Raw genomic sequence first — 18,887 nt, forward strand, 5'->3', positions numbered from 1 at the left:
ACGTTAGACGTGGGTTCATCTTTCTCATGTTACAGCCGCCCTGGGGACCATGGTCTTCCTGTTACACTCCTTCCCTCTGGTCACCGTTGGCCAGGCTGTCCTCTAGGGCAGAGGTACTCAGTGTGTTCATGGACCTGCAGCATCACCTGGGAGCTGGCTAGAGATGCACGACCTGGGGCCCTGCCGCAGAGGTACTGAATCAGAGTCTGCTGTTCAGTGGACTCCCAGCTGCTTCCTGCACAGTCAGGTTTGAGTGTGGTAATCTCTTCAGGAGAAGACACAGCGAGGGTTCACTGGCGAGGACAGTGCAGGTCCTTTCAACAAGTGGATTCACTCCCTCCTCCCGCCGCACCCCTCCAGTCTGCCTGTGCCTGCCTCACGCCGACCTCTTCCTAGAAGGGGCTCAGCGTTGATCTCTTTGGAGGCGGAGTCTTGCCTGCTTAGTGCAGCCTGCAGCCCCCTTCAGGCACAGCCTTCATCCTTCGGGATTTATCTGTTATGTCATGTTCGTGATGCGGGGTTAGTGCTCTTGCTTTTATTTCCTGACTCTGTTCATGTTAATTTGTGCATTTATGGTGCATTTTCACATCATTGATGTGAAGGGCCGTATAATGCTAGTGTGTATATCATGGTGAGAGTTTCATCATTGTTATTATTATTACCTCTATTTCTTTGCTTTGCTGCTGCTGTTGGGGTGTGTGTGTGTGTGTGTGTGTGTGTGTGTGTAAAACTGATAATATTAGGCCTTGATGCATACTTGAATAAACCTTTATTGGTAAGTATTCCTTTAATTATCCAAAAACTGAATTGGCAAGCTAAAGTGACTCCAAGGGGTGAAATCATTGTCATAATAAAATCCTTTACTATCGGATTCAGTATTTCCAGTCTCTTACATTTTAGTTTTAGAAGGTCAATTTTTAGAAAGTGGAAGTAATAATGTATCTAAATTCAGCACTGAGGTTTTACACTGGAGGAAAGATTGTTGTTATAATATGTAGTGTTCGTAAATGTATAAGAATAAGAGGGGTTTTTTTTAAGGCATCTTTTTATACCAAGGAACAGATGATCCATTTTTCTAAACTATGTTAGCTGCACCCAAATTAGTAAATGTTAAAATGACTATGACTGGTAAAAACATTTTTCAAATTCTTTTTGCTTTTTATATAATTAAATGAAATTCTCCATTTGGTAGTTGATCTCTCAGATAAATTAAGTCTTGCCAGACTGTCTGAGACAATAACTGGTGAATCAGACCCTAAAAACTTGCAGCATTTGAAAAATAACTACAGCAATTTATATGGCATAATTAATTAAAGACTTTTTTTCAGTATTTAAAAATTTGTACTTATAAATCTTAGGCTGGCTTCAGTGAATCTTGTTCAGCTACTGTGAAAAAGCCATTACTTCCAGCCACAGAAAACAACCAGTTTCAAAGAATGGCTTTTAATTTAAAAATTCAACCTCTTTTGAATTTAAAGCTCTAGCTGACCTCGTTACCAGATTTGTCATGGTATCAATGCACTTCACTTTCTAGGCACAAATGAACTTACAGAATGGTTAAGAACGATTCATTTCTTCACAGTAAGCATTTATTTTCCTTTCGGTGTATATGTGACAGGTAGCTATTTGGAATACAAGGAGGATTGGATACCTTGACTTCAAGATGCTTATAGTCTAATAGAAACCTTGCAATTCCCGCTGGGCAGGGTTTCATGGAACACTCTAGCCAAATAAATGAGTAGGCATCTCCACAGGGGAAAATTACTTTTGTAATTTATAGATATTTGACATTACGTTGACTGGCAACAGGTTGTGAAGTATGGGAATTGCATGTGTTTCTGAGATCCAGTTAATCTTTTAATATCAGGTTAGAATTTCCATCATGTTTGTAGCATTAAACATTCATTATATAAAGGGTTTCATAAGTATGGTGCATCTTTCTGAGAGACACTTGGTAAAAGTTTAAAAAAGGAAGAAGGTGCTAAAAAAAAACACTAGAAAAAAGATCAAATAGTTGGAGATGAAACAAAATGCTCCAACTCTGAAATATATAGAGTTCAGTGAAGAAATAAAAGAAAAAATAGGTTAAAAAATAAAAAGTAGGAAAGACAGGAACTCAGTATTCTGTCAAATAGAATGTGTATCTAATGCAAATATCCAATAGGCAGTGAGCACCTCAATACAAGAATTTGGGTTGCAAGTCAAACTCATTGAACAAATCTTATTTTATGAATAATAACAAGATATTCTAAGACCATCTTCCAAGTATAGTAAGTCATATCGGATCAATTGTACGTATCCTCATTTACCTATGTGTGTCTCCTGCTGTTTAGATCATGAGTCTCCTTAATTGCTAATAAACTAATGTGGTTTTACGGTCACCAGCTTCTAGCTACTACTAAAACAATCCTAGGCCAGTAGGAGTGTGAGCAGGAGAGCACTGAGCCAACAACACTCCTGGTAAGCTGTTGTGTTCACAAACGGCCAAAGGGAGAGCAGATTAAAGAATGATAAATAGTCACCTGGCAAAAATATTTGTCCTTTTTCAAAATTATGGAAGTTATATTTAGGAGAAATGTTTTTGGTAAAAATATTTGAAAGTTTGTTTTATAATCATAAGTAGCTTGAGTTATTTTGTCTAGAGGGAGGGGTGTGTGTGTGTGTGTCTGTGTGTGTGTGTGTGAGAAAGAGAAAGTGGGGAGGGAGGGAGGGAGAGAGAATGAGAGGGGCAGGTGATAGGGACAGGAGTTTGTCAGTTGGGAGAGGGAAATGAGATAATTAATTGGTGTAGAATAAGAACAGAAGACATGTAGGATGTAGGCTCTTGAAACTTCAGGGCTTTCCATTCAGTCATTAGGTGAAGACTTATGGAGAGATGGTGGAAACCACCAATAATTAAGAAAAGAAAAAAGTATAATGGAAAAGGTCCCACACACTTTTCCTGATATTCAGGTAGAGTGTAGTTCTGGTCCAACCAAATTCTCCTTACTTTCTTTCCCACCCAACGGCTTGGCTTTTCTTCTAGTCATGCTGACCTGCCTCAGTTCCCTGTCTATGTTCTGATTTTCCCCTTCTTTGTGCCATTCTTCATGCTATACCTTGGGTCTTCCGTGTGCGCCGGCCCTGCTTACTTGGAGAGACCAAGTTCAGACACCATCTTCTCTATGAAGGCTTCCTTAATTCCTTTCAATTGCGATAAGGTGATTCTCAGAGGAATAAAAAATGCCCCCCCGTGCATCTTTACCTAAATATGGCTTAGTTGAACTGGACAAAGTCAGTTTAAAGATTACAGCACGTTTTCTACTCAGATGAAACCAGTTTCCTATGTTCGTGAGCTGTATTCGCACTGGGACGCTACCTCCTGTCCTCAGATGTCAATCCTTGGAGGACACATCTGCCCAAGGATCAGACAGATCCATCTTTGCCTGTCACGGTAACTTAGGTGTAGAGATCTGGCATTTGAGCTTCAGATTTGTGGAAGAAATCACAAAATAGAGCTGGTGAGAAGAGGCAAGGGGACAGGCCACACCACTGAAGAGACAGCAGAATTGCTGGCTAGACTGGAGGCATTGCGTGGGTGTATGTTTGGGCCGAGGCCTGCTGGACAGTCTCTCCTCGACCTCATCAGGCATAACCAGCGTTAAGCTTGCAGGAAGTAATTGCATTCCCACCTGTATACCTCCAAGGTCATCCTAAAGCCACAGTATTGGGTTGTGATGGGAACATGGGTGACCCTCAGATATGGTTCCCCCATTTCTCCTTGCCCAAGACAAAGCCTTTGCAAGTGCCTCCCCTCCCTTTGGTCCTTTGTGCAATGAAACACACTTTAGTTTCGCCATCTACTCCCTTCTTTTTCAGCTTTAGCATGTAGCTGTTTGCTAAGAATAGAAATGGTTAGAAATATTTCCACCAGAAAGTGAGATTTAAGTATTTCAAAATATACTATGAGAGTATCTGGAAATTTTAACTGGCCCAACCCAGTTTATTTCTTTACCATAACAAGTAACTACTAATTGCCATTGAACCCTGGAAAATAGAGGTTATCCCATTTAATTTTAACAGGTGAAAACCAGAGTACCATTAAAAAAAAAAAAACAAAAAAAACCCCAGCCCACTAAGTACCCCATTTTAAAGATTTTTCTGGGGAATTAAAAAACAATTCTTGGTTATAGCCAGTACTGGGTCTGAATATGAGCTGTGACTCTTAGTTCTGGAGTAGTATTCCGTCCCCCCCTTTTTTTCACCTCCCCACCCCCGCCCGCCCTGAACAATGAGTTAAGGCATTTAGGATTATATGCATATAGACTAGGCATAGGGGACATTGTCTCCGGGATTGTTTTTCCTGGTGCAATGGGAATATATTAAGGTACAGTTGATCGTTGAAAAACATGGGGGTCAGAGACACTGACCCTCCACCCCCACCCGGCACAGTCAAATCTGCTTATAACTTGGTGTGTGTGTGTGTGTGTGTGTGTGTGTGTGTATAAACTATTTATTAACAGACAAGGCCTACAGATCTATTTCTTCTTAGACACACCCGCAGTGCGGCCTCGGCGGCCGGTGGACTTGGTGTGCTGGCCTCGAACACGAAGTCCCCAGAAGTGGCGCAGCCTTCTGTGGGCCCGAATTTTCTTCAGTCACTCCAGGTCTTCATGGAGCTTGTTGTCCAGACCATTGGCCAGGACCTGGCTGTATTTGCTGTCTTTCACATCCTTCTGTCTGTTCAAGAACCAGTCTGGAATCTTGTATTGGCGTGGATTCTGCATAATGGTGATCACACATCCTCAGTGCTGCTTATAACTTTTGACTCCCCCAAAACTTAACTACTGATAGCCTGCTGTTGACCGGAAGCCTTACCAGTAACATTAACAGTTGATTAAGACATTTTGAATGTTTTCTGTATTATATACTGTCTTTCTCCAATAAAGTAAGCTAGAGGGAAGAAGAACGGTTCCTAAGAAAATTGTGAGGAAGAAAAATTACATTTATAGTATTTATTGACAGTGTCCGTGTGCAAGTGGACCCATGTGGTTCAAACCTGTTTTGTTCGAGGGTCAGCTGCACTGGGGTCACCAGTCTTATGCGGACAGAACCAGAGGCTTGAGAGCTTAGGGCCCCCGAAGCCTATTCCACCTTTGTAACATCTCTGCGACCCATGTCCACCCCCAATAATGTTCGTGGGGTACAGTCACACAGGGCCTCGTCTCTGCACTCTCACACATGAACTGGGGACTGACCTCTGGCTCTGGATCAGGGCTGCAGATTGCTGAAGTGGGATGTCTCTGGAAGGTGGAACCGTGGTCCTTTCCCCAAAAGAAGTGCACATACATAGCCTAACTGGAAGGGATGTCCTCTCACTGGTTTCAGAGACCGTTGGGAACGGCCAGTGGTTCCTACCAGCAGAGTTCCCGCTGGAATGCGGATTAATAGCAACATCCTACTTACTGGGAGTCACTGGGAAAACACTCAGGAACAAAGTGGAAAACATTAAACATAGAACATGTTAAAAATTTATTTTTGGTTTCAGTTCTTACAGAGACTTAGGGGAGCAATCCAAATACAAGTATTTGCTTTTACCAGCAGATAAATTATGAGCACATTGGTTGTTTTATACTTGAGTCAGAGCTTCTAAAATTTGTTCCCATAAGTAGGTTGAGCCTCCTTCTCTGCCTATTGTCATAGGGTCTGAAAAGGGAAATGTGAGTCCAAACTCCTTCCACATCATAAAAATAATTCTAAATGAGTGGAGCATAAATGAATGTGATTTTATTTGAGTGTCATCATCAAGTTCCTGAGGCCAGGTTGGGACCTTTTAAGTCTTCTGAAATTCCCTGTAGTGAGAATTAAGGAAGTAGTAGCAGTTTTGCTCCTGGCCTCAGACACTTTTCTATTAGGTCATAGCTGCTCGCCCTGGGATAAGCAGACCCTCTTGCTGTCCCTTTGGCATTGATCTTTAAGAGTTTTTATCTGAAGCGATCCCATAGACAAGTCGCTTCTTCCAGACCCTGGGAACAGAGTGGGTTCTGAATGATGAGTTCTGATTACCTCCGTTATGTATCAACTTGTCCTGAGCGTGCTTCTCCAATGTATGAAGTCACATTTTCAAATTAGTAAGTTCACTATGTGACATAAAAGTGAATCTTTGTTGATTTAGGATCTGTGGTTTCCTAGATTTGGAACACTGTTCTGATAACAGAAGTTTTAATATTAGGCTAAATGTGTACTGACTCCAGCATTGATTCTGGTCGTAATGTTTTTTTAAACCTATGTGTGAATCTAGTCACTATTGCCAAAATGTGAAATGCAGGATGAAAAGTTAACAACTCAGTGTGGGAGATGGTAGAATTTGTCTAAACTTGGCCTGTACTAAGGAAATAGTAATAACTCTTCCTCATCCTGTTGGTTTGTTAATCCCCTGCTCTTACCCTGTTTCCCCGAAAATAAGGCCTAGCTGGACAGTCAGCTCTAATGCATCTTTTGGAGCAAAACTTAATATAAGACCGGGTCTTATATAAAATAAAATAAAATAAAATAAAATAAAATAAAATAATATCTGGTCTTATTTTATTATAAGACCCAGTCTTCTATAAAGTTTTGCTCCAAAAGACGCATTAAAGCTGATTGTCTGACTAGGTCTTATTTTCGGGGAAACATGGTAGAATGCCAACTAATAGATTAATTCCATTGTTTGCTTGCATTGTGGTGCTTAAAATTTTTATCTTAGGTACTTTCTTTCTTGTTCTTTCTAAAAATCATAAATATTGTAGAACATAATCACCTAGAAGGGGAACACCATCTTCATTATTAAAGAAGATGAAAAATAAAGGAATTGAGTATGCATCATAATAAATTAGAAAAAGAACGACTAAACAACAAAAACCTAAGAAGGAGGAATTAAGAGCTAACAAAAATAAAAGTTAAAATAAATGAAACAAAGTTTAAAGGATAAATAAATCCAGTAACTAGTTATTTGAAAGGACCAATAAAATAAACGCCCACCCTAACTGAGGAAAAAGGAGAGCAAAAACAGACTATGGGAATAAGAAGGAGATGCAGGAGGAATTAATCGCCTTTATAAGAAAATGTTACAAGCAGCCCTATGGCAACACATTTGAAAACAGGGATAATGTCTTAGTAAAATACAAATTACCAAAATTGATCCAAGAAGCATGGAAACCTTGAAAAGACCAATTACTATAGAAGAAGTAGGAAATGTGATTAAAAGTTACATTGAAAAAGGCACCAGGACCCCATCGGGTTCTAGCTGAGTTTTATGTAACCTTTAAAAAACAGAAAATTTAATTTACCCTTTAAAAAACAGAAAATTTAACCTTTAACAAACAGTGTTCTTCATACAACTGGAGGATAAGGTAGAATTTGAAAAGGTTCCTAGTTCATTTTATAAAACCAGCATAGTTTTAATACTTGATAAATTTTAAAGAAAAGTACAGACCAATAGTGTTTATGAAAGTCAATGCAAAAATTTTACATCATTCATTAACAAATAGACTCTTGAGTGCATCGAGAGGCTGATGCACTATAATCAATGGTTTATTTTAGTAACACTAGAATGATTAAGTGTTAGGGACTTTTGTTACCATCATTCATTATGCTACCCCAACATATTAAAGGAGAAAAGTTTATGCCAGCCAACAGAAGCTGAAAAGCCATTTGACAAAAGTTAAGCTGCCAATCCTAATGTATTGCAATCTAAAAAAGCAAAAGAGGAATAAAAATAAATTACTTAAACATAAAAAGTCTACATAGTACCAAAAAAATCACCCCAACCATACTTTCCTGAGAGGCAAAACACTAAAATTATTTCAACTGTAATTAGGAATTATAAAAGAATTCTGCTTTCAGAATTACTTAACATTGCCTTAGAGGTTCTACTGAATGCAATAAGACAGTGAAATGTAGACACGTTTAGAAAATCCAAGCGTCTCTAGCAAAAAAAATTAAATATCTACAATTAATAGGAAAATTTTTCAAGGTAGCTGGATAAAAAAGTCTATAGAAATCATCATCTTTTCTATGTTTTGAAAATAAGCACCTGGAAATGGAAGTCAAGTATTTCTTTTCTCAATAGCTGTAAATGCCCTAGGAAAAAATTTGTATCCTTTTCAGTGAAAGATATGAAGTAAAATATATGTGACATGAATATTGGTTATTCCAAAATTAATAATATTTATTGCAAGTCCCTTTAGAATTTCCAAAATAGTGAGGTTTTCGCTTTCTTTTTTTGAACTGAATAAAATAATCCTGAAGTTTATATGGATTAAATGCATAATGCTTGAGAAGAGCCCAGACAAATATGGAAAAGAAAACCAGTGAGGACAAATTTGGCTTATAAGTGATCGTAATATGCTAACAAAGTCTGTGACCAGATCAATGTGGTATTGATATAGGATTACATAAGTAGTTCAATGGAACAGGACTGTGTTTCATTCAGTAAGAGAAGTTAATGTGTAATAACACGAACAGTTCAGTACTGTTGAGAAAATATTACATTATTCGATGGATGGCATTGCCTAACCTATTCTTTCAGGGGTTGGGGTGGGTGAGGGAGATGGACCTCTATCTAACATATAATCAGAAATAAATGCCAGAATCTTCGAATGTAAACAAGTAATTCAAATTTATAGGAAATCACAAGAAACTACTTATATAATCTTGGGGGTGAGGGAGAAGGTCTTAAGCAAGATTTGATACCCCAGAAAACACATTGAGGAGGGGTATTTGTAACATGTATGACAGAAAAGGGGTTATTGTCAATAATATTAATAACTTAGGAACTGGCAAGAAAAACACGGCTCGGAATATAGGCCAAGAATATCAGCTCACAGAGAGCAAATGCAGACAGCAAACCTGTGCAAAATAATTTACGTTTGCTAGGAAAATGCATATTAAAACAACAATGAGACATTACTTGAAACCCATCAGACTGGTGAAAATAGAGAAGAACACTTTTTGCTAGCAAGGGTGTAGTAAAAGCAGTATTCTAATAATACTGATGGAAACGTGAATTGCGATGCTTTATTTGGAAAGCAGACTGGCAATGCATATTCAAATTAAAAATTAATATAACTCTCCTAAGCAGCCTTTCTCCTGGCTATCAGTCTTGTACAAATAGAAGTGCCTGTACACAAAATCGTATGTACAAGGATGTTTATTGTACCACTATAGCAGCAAAATACTGAAAATACAAATGCCCATCATTTGACAGAATGCTAACTTATGGAATATTTGTCCAGTGTCTCATTATGCAGCCATTGAACAGGAAGAATTAGAGCAATGTTAGAGTTGGCTTTGGAAAGGTTTCTGGGAGAAATGGGTTACATGAGAAGGTGCAGAAAAGTGTATAATATTCAGTTGTGAAACAAAGACATAGTCTCCCTGTGTTTGGCCTATGTGTAAATCTGTGAGCGTGGAGAAAAAGATGAAAGCACTCATTATCTAAATTAAGAGGGGGTGGGAGGGCGGCCGGATGGCTCAGTTGGTTAGAGCGCGATCTCTGAACAACAGGGTTGCCGGTTCGATTCCCACATGGGCCAGTGAGCTGCACCCTCCACAACTAGATTGAAGACAACGAGCTGCAGGAGGGGCAGCTGGAGGGAGAGAAGGAGGGAGAGGAGGGATCTCCTAGGCTCCTCCCCTTTGCCCCCCCAAATGTGAAAACCCAACCGTGGTGTTAACTGCATCCCATATTTTTCCCGTGGAGGAAGGACCCTCTGATTGTGAAAGTTACACATACACATTTTTCTAAATCTAAAAAAAGAAATTGGAAAGATTAGAAGGTAAAAAGCTATCAGCAACAAAAAGAACATCACTCTCCATGTTTTGGCATTTTCCTTTCACTTGTCTTCTGGTAGGGAATGTGTATTTTTACATAATTAGCATCATAATGTAAGTATACTTTATCGTCTAATTTTTGGTCATTTAACAGTCTAATATGTGATATACAACATTCCATCTTCTCAATGCACAGTATCTTATGTAATCATTTCTTTTCTGCTTAAATTTTCAATGTTTCCTATAAGAGAGAAAAGGTGCAGTGACTATCTGTGCCAATACATTTTTTTAGAAGTTGGATTATGTTCCTATGCTCCCTCCCTGGAAATGGGATTACTAAATTAAGCACTATTAGGATTCAAATCCTTTTGGTACTTATTACCAACTTGCTTCCCTAAAGTGTGGTACCAGTTGATGTTCCCATCGGCATGAAGATGGCTTCCTCAGAAGGTGAGTGCCAGCCTGAAGAAGAAAGATGTGGGAGAAGAGCCTTCAGAAAGAGACACAGCCAGTAGGATGCCAGGCACTCAAGTGGAAGTGAGCTTCAGAGGTGTGAGGAAGAGTGAGAAGGCTGGGGGAAGGGAACGCAGTGGGGGGGGGGAGGCGGGGAGAGGAGCAGACCCCAGGGGCCTTCGCTCCTGCTCCCGCTCTGGAGGGCTGTATGGGCCACGGTGAGGAATTAGCATCTTATGCTTAAGGTTGTAGGAAGTCAGCAGAGAGAGCTGCCAGACAGGGGAGTGGCTTGATGTGATTATTGTTGCAGATAAGAGTGTCCCAGAGGCTGTTGCAGCAGCTTCTGTGTGAGAGAATGGTTTGAACACCTGGATGGTAACATCCAGGATGGAGAGGAGGGGATAGCTGGGGATATATATGTATACACACATGTACACAGAGGGTCCCCCAAAAATGTATACACATTTTAAGAAAGAAAAAAACCATTAAAATTGTAATACTCAATATATACTGATAACAAAAGATGAATACAAGTCACGTGTATACACTTTGTTGACACCCCCAGTGTGTGTATATTTGTAATTGAGCTCTTAGAGCCCACTGAGGGACTGGATGTGTGAGGGATACAGAAAAGAACCAAATCGAGAAAATTTCAGTTTGAACAGCTGGCTGAGATGCAAAGGGTTAGCTGGGGAACAGGTGCGGAGGCAGATTCAGAAGCTGGTGTTAGGTCTCTTAGATCTCCAAGTGGAGATGTGGTGGAGATGGTGGAAAATGAGGATGGAGCTGAAGGGAGAGGTCAGGCACGGGCAGGTCTTTAGAAGTCGTTATAACCAAAGGGACTGGGCAGGGTCACTCACAAAGCTTAAGGTGTTTCTTCCCTCTGAAAATTGGTTCAGGACCCTAACTGTCCTACAATAATGAATGTTAGGAACACAACCTTTTCTTAAATTAGGGAACTGTCTGTAAGCTGTCAGGTTATACATACTTGAGGATACAAATTGTGGGGTCTCGGCTAGCATCTTAAGTACCGACTGACTGATGTTTAAAGATTCAAGAGACCTTTCCCCTGCTTGATGAGATGATTTTCAGATGTTGTGATAAAGTCACTAGCGACTTGATTGTGTAAACCTGTGAAGCATGTAACCAAACATTGTCCGGCTTTTGGTTTTTTTGTTTTTTTGTAAGGAGTTGGAAGAGAAGGCTGATTCATGTTAGGAGGATTTGATTTAAGACCTTGTAAGGAAATTCAAGACTTTGTGCTATTATCACCAAACCTTGCCTGTGTTATGTAAAGATTTTTGTCTGTGTCGTGTCATCCTTGTTTTGTTCAATTTATTCCTCCCCCTCCAAGTGTCCTAGTTTCTCTTCTACTGTAGCTGGTTTTGAACAAAATAGAAACTTGGGTTCGCCCCCCCCCCCAGAATTTGGATTCTTCATTTGTTACTCCTTCTTTTTAAATAAGTGATAATACATTCTTAGCAATTTTCAAATCATGTTTTCTTTTTTCCTGATTCTAAAAGAATTAGATATTGGAAAAGATAAAGTATAAAGCAGTGATCCACCTGTAATCCAAATAGTCCTTTGGCTATATGTACGTGGAGATAGTTAATGTATTTGGAATAATGCTAGAATGTTGTTCAGAATGATGCTTTTTAACCAATATTTTATGGGGCACATTTTACGATAACTTGTAACATTTCTGGAAACATGATTTTTGAAGTTTGCAGAGTATGGGTAAATTCATGATGGCTTTTAAGGAAAAAAAAAATCTCAAGATGATCTCAGTAATTGACAAATCCTCTGAAAATTAAAACGAAAAACAAACAAAATAGAAACACTGTAAAGTCTTTGGAATACTCCGAAGTTCAAATGTTGTGTTCTTAATAAGATCTTGTTTTGAATGAAGTCAGCCTTCACACTTTGCTTACTCCTGCAAATTTAATTACCTTTTACTTAAAATTAAATTACCATTTATACACATCCTCTGTTTTCAGTTGGAACATACTGATCCAATATGACCCCTTGTGGTATTTCATAACATCCCACGTTACAAGCCATCCCAATTTTTAAGTGTGGTAAATAAACAATAGTGAGCAAATTCTTTTGGTAATATGTCAGAAGTGCTGGGAGCCATAAAAAGATGTGCATTTAATTGTACATAATGAACAATGAAAGAATCTCCATGAATTTTTAACATGATTTAGAAATTTAAATTTAGGGAGAAAAAACAATCCCTCAGAGATGTAAGTAATCATGGAAGCTGCCTTTCCTATTGGCTGACTTCCGGGGAGAACTACCCCGGTGGTTCATAGGTTTGCCGGCTGTGGCCTTCCTTTGTTAGTAAGGGCTGGGGAATTCCAGGAAAGGGTACTATCCCTTCTGCCCCCTTTTCCAACTGTGTTCTGCCTATGTTGTGACATGGAAGTATCTGCCTCAGGACACCAGCAACTTCCTGTTCATCAAATCCAGACCTGGGTTTGCTCAGCACACGCCTCTTCAACCTTTACGCAGCCCTTGATCCCTGACTAGCTTGGCTCCTGGTCCTCTTTTCCTCTCCGACTTCCTTTCTGTTGTGCCTTCTTCTCCAAGACTCGAATCCCATTTCCTTATGATCTTGTCCGTTTGTTTGTTTTTACCTTGGAAATCTCATTGTATGTGTCTACTATTGATCTGCCTCCATGGAGATCAAGACTCACAAACTATAAAAATGTATATGTGCAAAGGTGTAAAAGTTTGCAATTGGGCTGTTATACGAGTAGGTAGTTTTATGGCTTACAATTCTTGACATTATCCTGTGAATGTTTTCCCATGATTTTTTTTTTTTAAAGATTTTATTGGTGAAGAGGAACAGGACTTTATTGGGGAACAGTGTGTACTTCCAGGACTTTTTTCCAAGTCAAGTTGTTGTCCTTTCAGTCTTAGTTGTGGAGGGCGCAGCTCAGCGCCAGGTCCAGTTGCCGTTGCTAGTTGCAGGGGGCACAGCCCACCATCCCTTGCGGGAGTCGAACTGACAACCTTGTGGTTGAGAGGATGCGCTCCAACCAACCGAGCCATCCGGGAGCTCAGCGGCAGCTCAGCTCAAGGTGCCGTGTTCAATCTTAGTTGCAGGGGGCGCTGCCCACCATCCCTTGCGGGACTCGAGGAATCGAACCGGCAACCTTGTGGTTGAGAGCCCACTGGCCCATGTGGGAATCGAACCGGCAGCCTTCGGAGTTAGGAGCACGGAGCTCCAACCGCCTGAACCACTGGGCTGGCCCCTCCATGTTTTAAAATATTGCTTGAGGACATGAATCTATAGATATCTATAATTTATTTTCTCTATGGTTGGTCATGAAGGTTGCTTCCAGTTTTTCAGTTTTGTTTTCGTGATGAACGTCTTGGTTTGTGTCCCTCGACTCTATCCCTGATTAATTCCTTAGGAAAGGTTCCTTGGACGAGAATTATTAAGTCAAGGGGGTAGTTTTATTTAGTCCTCTAGATTGTCTGTAGACTATTTTCTTCTCAGTGATACCCCCCTTTTTAGGCCTTCTTTATCTTTATTCTATTACAACAGATTCTCGGCAGGTTTCCTTGTTTTCGGTTTCAGTTAAGTCTGAGTTACTCTGCACCACTGCGAGCCCTGCTCAGTGATCTTGGAAACTACAGCGCATCTGGGGCACCCGTGTGCATATTCCGTTAGGAGCTTTTGCTGCATTCGTGCAGCCAGCGTCCACACCTTCTTCCTCGACCCCCAGCCCCGCCAACTTGTGAGTGGGGGAAACCTGCAGTTTTGTGAATGCGGCACCTACTCTTCGGTTTATGGTCCTGGCTTCCGTGAGACTTCCTTGCTGCTCAGCATCCTTGTCTTTGCCCGGCTCTGCTCCCTTTTGCTCTCTGCTTGTTCCAGACTTTGAGATTCTTGACTCAATCTCTACTCCCTGTCCCACTCTCAGCCTATGACCTGGTCTTCTCCTTCTTTGGAAAAGCAAAACCAGAGAACACACAACAGCAGTCCTCAGTTGGGGAAAGACGGGTAGAGGCCAGGGATGCTGCCAAACATCCTACAACACACAGGACAGCCTCCCCCGATGAAAAATTACCTGGCCCCAAATATCCATGGTGCCCAGCCGGTGTCAGACCTACTCGCAGACCCTGGCCATTGTCCCTTCATTATTCATCCGTCTCTGTTCACTACAGCTGCTTTGTGGAATGGTGGTTTTCTTTTTGGGGTATTAGATTTGAGCAGTTTCAGGATACCCTCAGGTCATGGTGGGAGCAGGGATAGGAACACTGGATTGGGACTGGATGTTTGTGTTGAATCCAGTTTAGCATCTGTTCCTAGATTGTGAATTCCTCTGGTTGGGTCCTAATTGCCTCTGGATGGAGGGACTTGAACTAAGACTTCTGATATTCCTGTCGTTGTTAACATTTCTTAATTTGGTATTAAGATCATTGTTAACTAGTTCTTCTTGTGTTTTAGTGGAGGTTGGGCAGAAGCGGATTTCCATGAGTTGGGAAGAAAGATACAGGTGACATGAAACTCACTTGGTCAGTAAGTTTGATTGTAAATGGAGATAGCAGAATTGGAGTAGGAAAGGTCAAGTGTGGGCTCTGCCTCCACCTCCAAAATGAGGTTTTTCTGTGCATTTTTCAAGGCAGAGACTCAATGGACAGGGAGAGAATAAATATACTAAAATGAAATGCTTGGCTGTGGGAGGAAGGTTATTTATTAATCAGAACTCTGAATTCTGCCTTCATTTTTATATTACTACTGGGCATGAAATGACGATTTAATTAATGTTTTAGTTTACTAGGGCTACCATAACAATGTACCACAGATTGGGTAGCGTAAACAACAGGAATTTATTTTCTCACAGTTCTAGAGGCTGGAATTCTGAAATCAAAGCGTTAGCAGGGTTGGTTTCTTCTGAGGCCTCTCCTTGGTTTGCAGAAGGCGTTTTTTTCCCTGTCTCTTCACATTGTCTTGCACTGCACCTGCCTGTGTCCAAATGTTCTCTTCTAATAAGGACACCAGTCTTACTGCAATAAGGCCCACATTAATGACCTGATTTTAACTCAGTTGCCTCTTTCAAATAAAGTCACGTTCTCCAAATAAAGTCACATTCTGAGGTACTGGGGGTTAGGACTGTAACATACGAATTTGGGGGGACACAAGTCAGCCCATAACAATCGGGTAATATTTGATGTGAAGTCTAGGTGCATTTTATCTTGAAGAGAACAGGCAAGTTATTAAATAACTTATTCTGTCCGTGTAGGTATAGTTTCTTATAGTGTATTGTGGTTCTTTTTTTTTTTAACCCTCCAGCCAATGTGTAAATGTGAAATAGTTTAATTTTATAGTTTTAGATATTGTGAAGAAGGTGGTTTCTGCTCTTAAATTTAGATTGTTGAGTACTTGTGTGTCCTCACCTGCTGACTGCTAAAAACTTGGAGTAGTTTTCTTCTTTCAAGAACTCTACTGAAAATCTTTGGAACCATCAACCTTTCTATCTGTGAAGGTACACAGGGCTTCTAGTAGTAACCCAGGACTGACTTTCTCCACCAAGATCTCAGCCATCGTCCCGGCCACGAGAGGTCTCTGGCTCCCCTGGTGATCTGGTTTGTTGTCCCAGAACCTGTGGGAATCCCAGCCTTTGAGCACCTGTGGGAACTTGAAAGTCTGGTTTAGAGTTTCTTAGCTGACATGCCAGGCATACTTAATGAGAGAGCATGCCACCAAATTTGAGTTAATATGGAAAGTTAGCTTTTTGCACAAGTGGGAACGCTTCCTGTTTCAGCCACACCCAGTGGGCTTGTAGACTTGCTTCCAGCGAGAGAAAAGAGGAGGCGTAGCTGAGAGCCAGTCACAAGCCAGAGAAAGAGCCTCGGGAGTACAGTAAATAGTGATCAGGTGGGTACACCATACCCCTCAAGCAGGACTCTGTGCCCTTGATCTCTGCCTGAGGGCACCCAGCTGGTTCGTAAGAAAACGGCTTGCACACCAGAGGTGTGGGTTTATAGGGTGGTGGTGTCATCTATCATGTGACATCAAACCCCGCTTGTCAGTGCTGTTTGGTGTTGTAGTTTGTACCGTAGTCATCTTTATTCCAAACCTGCCCCCCACTTTCAAGACTGTAAACCCTTAGAGGGCCAGCAGACTGGGTGGGGACCGGGTGGGGGCCTCGAAGGCAAGGACTGGAGAGAAAGCTGAGTTCCTTGTAAAGGACAGACCTCGTGTGCCTGTCTGCCCAGAAAACTCGGGCATAGCCTTAAATAAGCACATAGCCCAGCCCTGACATACAGTTACTTACAAAACCCTGTGCACTCTGGCTGTTGCCTGTCCTGTTAGGAACGTGTTTCTCATCTTTTTACCTATTGAGAGCTGTCATTTAGAGATGCAGTGCTGCAGGTAACAACGTTACGGCAGGTGTGCCTATCTCAGCTCCATGCTGAGCTGGGTGGAGTTACTTCATCCTTACGGTAGGGGTGGAGCTTGACTCATTGCTTTTCCACCAACGAGCATTTCTGTTTAGCTGTCATTGAAGTGAATCACCTGTATAAGTAAGCCAGCTCAGGGCATTCCTAGTCAGTTGTGTTCCAGTTTACTGGTAGCCTCTGAGTACCAGCAGAGGTTCAACACAAGGAAAGGAGAAGACACGGCCAGGCATCCTGAAGGTCGTCAAGGTAGGTTTCCAGCTGGGTCACTGTAATGCTAGCCCAGCCAGATGCTCTCTGGCGGGAGAGGTGGCTTGTTTTCCGTGAGCCTTGAGGATAATTATGGGTAAGAACAAAGATGCCACTGTGTGTTTATTCTATGAATGCATAACATCTCCTGTTGGCACGGAGTTGGATTTTGGCATAGTAATGTGTTTATGTCAGTGGCATTATTCTAGCTCATACCAGAATTTTCCTTTATAAATTACTTCTTTCTGGTGTTTAGGGTTAGCCGTAGTCAACCAGTGTTGTCCTCCTTATGTATAGACGGGATGGTAGCAAAAAATTGAGACTTGAAAAGAATTGTCATCTGAACTCTCCTGATTCTTTACTCTTTGCTGCTTATCTCTATCCTGACTGTTTAGAAACATGGACAATTGTTCCTCCAAAAACAAAGGTGTAATGGATACTTTTTTGGTTTGAAATAATGGAACATGTAGACCACTGAATGTTGTTCTCTGATTTAGAAATCACTGGTTTGGGAGGAAACAATTGTGTTTTTCTTCTTGTTTTGTTTTGGGTCTCTCTTTTCTCTATTTTGAACTTAGAAATCTCACTGGAGAAGAGGGAGACCCAGCTGTACTTGGCCTTAAATGAAACAACATTTGAGGTTTTGAAGTTGTTTGGGCAGTGATTTAGGGTTTATATCTGAACTTTTGGTTGGTAGTGATAGAAATCTTTCTTCCCCTTTGTATTTGGCTTACATGTCTTATTCTAAGTGCATTTGTTGTTGTTGTTACTATTATTAGTTTAAGAGACTAGACATTAGCACCCAGAACATACTCAACTGGATTTTTCCTTTGGGTTTCGCTGTCATTTTCCCTCCTTACTACTCATACGTATGAATGTACTTTATGATTAACACGTGGTTTTTCTTTTTCTTTACTGTCTCATTTGATGGTGATTCATAAACTGTTAGTTTACTAGTTAGTATATGTCTGTATGTTGCCAAAGCCTGAAATACACTGGAATGCAGGCCACACCTTTATGTTAATGAGCTAGATTACTTTCAAAAAAGTACTCCTAATGTTAAATGTGGTATAACATTGATGGAATCTCAGGCAATAAAAATGTAACAGTGATGTGAAGTAGCAAAAGCTATTGTCAAATCTGAGTAAATCTTTAACAAGATACTTTATTGCACACTGAGAAGTACATTGTTTACATGTGTTTGATTTAGATTGTGCCAATCAAAAAGAATAGAAACCAAGTAACCACTATAAGCTAAGAGGGAAATTAAAGAACTGATGTACTGGTATTACCTTTTTAAAATGTCTGTGAGGAGGATAGGGTGAGTTTTAATTCCCATGGGAATTTGAGTAAGATTCAAGTAGAATCAAGAGAGGAAAAGGTTTTTCTATTTAATTAGGAGAAAAGGAATGGGAATGATTCTCACAGATATATATTTTTTTAATTAAAAAGGTTTTTTTGTTTGATTTAAAACAACACATTTAGGACATTTTTCTTGTCATTCTAGAGCAGGGGTATCCAAACTGCGGCCCGCAGTCCATTTTTAATTGGCCCGCAGCAAATTCCAAAAATATATTTAGTTTACTTAAATAAACCAGGTGAGGCAATACGTACTTCACCTCGAGTGAGTGGCCCGGCTGTTTGTGTATTTTACCGCATGTGGCCCTTGGTGAGAAACGTTGAAAAAAGTTTGGACACCCCTGCTCTAGAGTATAAGTAAAAGATATACAATGAAGGCAGGAACAGAATGATAGGAATTTGCTAGGTGGGGAGTATAACATTTTTATTTCAAAGTGGTTTGTTTGGTGGGTGTCGTGATGGTGGAGAATCCTCTGTACTTTTTGACAACATCTTAGAAACAGTTAATAAACAGGCTTTTGTGGTTAATGATGGGCATGTTGGGCGGAAGCGTTGTTTTGATTTCTTTTTTTTTTTTTCTTTTTTTTTTTTTTTAATATTTCATTCCAGGCAGTATT

General features: G+C 40.5%; 1 protein-coding gene across 9 annotated transcripts in view; it reads left to right on the top strand.

The window, feature by feature from the left end:
- NEDD4L (NEDD4 like E3 ubiquitin protein ligase) overlaps window positions 1-18,887 on the top strand; it is a 313,861-nt gene that overhangs the window by 135,874 nt on the left and 159,100 nt on the right. Inside the window, exon 1 of one of the 9 annotated variants that reach the window (XM_033135699.1) lies at window positions 16,783-16,911. The exons of the other annotated variants lie outside the window; for them this stretch is intronic. The gene's annotated coding sequence lies outside the window, so the exon portion shown is untranslated. Of the gene's footprint in view, window positions 1-16,782; window positions 16,912-18,887 lie in introns of those variants that run through there. 9 annotated transcript variants of the gene reach the window in all.

This window comes from Rhinolophus ferrumequinum, chromosome 19, assembly GCF_004115265.2.
Source record: "Rhinolophus ferrumequinum isolate MPI-CBG mRhiFer1 chromosome 19, mRhiFer1_v1.p, whole genome shotgun sequence".
NCBI lineage: Eukaryota > Metazoa > Chordata > Mammalia > Chiroptera > Rhinolophidae > Rhinolophus > Rhinolophus ferrumequinum.